Consider the following 1,624-nt stretch of genomic DNA (forward strand, 5'->3'; position numbering starts at 1 on the left):
CTGCTTGGTGATCATCTTATTTTGAGCTAACAATGCATCCATGTGGTTCAGCTCCATTACTCCTCTGGTGTTACTTCTTTCGGAGGCATAGAAGTAGTCATTCTCAGTAACTGTTTCAATGACATCTATGGCTTCTTCAATGGTTTTCTTCTTGTTTAGAGAGCATCCTGATGAATGATCTACAACCTTCTTTGACTCATAGGAAAAACCTTCATAGAAGATGTGAAGTTGAACACATTCATTGAACATATCTGGTGGGCATCTTCTTGTTAGGTCTTTGAACCTCTCCCATGCTTCATAAAGAGTCTCACCATCTTGTTGCCTGAAAGTTTGCACCTCAGCTCTCAGCCTGTTGATCCTTTGCGGAGGGTAAAATCTTGCCAAAAACTTGTTCACCATATCTTCCCAATTTGTTAAGCTCTCCTTTGGGAAGGATTCAAGCCATTTGGATGCCTTGTCCCTGAGTGAAAAAGGGAACAAGAGCAGCCTATAGACATCCGGATGGACTCCATTAGACTTCACAGTGTCGCAAATTCTCAGGAAGGTGGTTAGATGTTGATTGGGATCTTCTTGAGCACTTCCTCCAAATGAACAATTGTTCTGAACAAGGGTGATGAGCTGGGTTTTAGTTCGAAATTGTTGGCATGTGTGGTGGGCTTTTGAATGCTACTTCCACAGTTTCCTGGATTAGGATTGATATAGGAGCCTAGAACTCTCATTTCTTGCCCAGCACAGTTTGCATGGCCTTCTCTAGCATGGTTGTGAGCTTCTTCTTCATGATTGTTCTCCAAATTCTCTTCCATATTAGGTTCAAAGTATTCTTCCTCTTCCTCAGCACCAATAATTCTTTTCCCTCTTGCTTCCCTTCTTAGACTCCAAAGGTTCCTTTCAGGTTCTGAATCAAAGGATGTTGAAACTCCTTCTCTTCTCCCTGTCATACAACAGACAGATTGCACCACAGTAGATAAAATGAAGAAACTATTCTTGTTAGAGTAATTGTTAGTGTGAGTGATGCAACTTATCAAACAGTTAGTGGGTTAGTGAGCAGAATTGTAATTATCAAAGAAAGAAAGAACAAAAAAAATAAAGAGGGTGAAGGGGGTGAGGAAGAAATTAAAACAAACTAAAAGAAATTGACTGAATCAAATAAACAAAAAGAAAAATGCTCAATCTACTGATCTTCAAACTTAATCATTGTTGATTCAAAATCAATACCCGGCAACGGCGCCATAAACTTGATGCATGAAAACTTGTCTCTCAACAAATTTCCCTTCGGTAAGTATACGAAATTATCGTCAAGTAAAACTCACAATAGAGTGAGGTCGAATCTCACAAGGATTGATTGGTCAAGCAACTTTAGTTAGAAGAATATGCTAGTTGAGCTAAATAGAATTTAGATTGAGAACTTGCAGAAATTTAAATGACTGGAAAGTAAATAATAGAAATTAAGGTGCAAAATCTTAAATGGGGATTTGGGGTAATGAGCATGAAAAAAATGACAGAAAGTAAAGAGAATGGGTAAGATCAGAAATGGGGTAATCATTGGGTTCAGGAGATGTTGCATTCTCCGGATCAAGTTCATTCTCTCTCTTCCTCAATCAATGCATTTATTGATCTCCTTGGC

At 38.7% G+C, this 1,624-nt stretch overlaps 1 non-coding gene across 1 annotated transcript; it reads left to right on the top strand.

Moving 5' to 3' along the window:
* Positions 1–244: 244 nt before the first annotated feature.
* LOC130942356 (small nucleolar RNA R71) lies at positions 245–351 on the top strand. Its single transcript, XR_009070929.1, has one exon. It is a non-coding gene; the product is annotated as a small nucleolar RNA R71 (small nucleolar RNA).
* Positions 352–1,624: the final 1,273 nt, after the last annotated feature.

This window comes from Arachis stenosperma, chromosome 7 (genome assembly GCF_014773155.1).
Source record: "Arachis stenosperma cultivar V10309 chromosome 7, arast.V10309.gnm1.PFL2, whole genome shotgun sequence".
Lineage (NCBI taxonomy): Eukaryota > Viridiplantae > Streptophyta > Magnoliopsida > Fabales > Fabaceae > Arachis > Arachis stenosperma.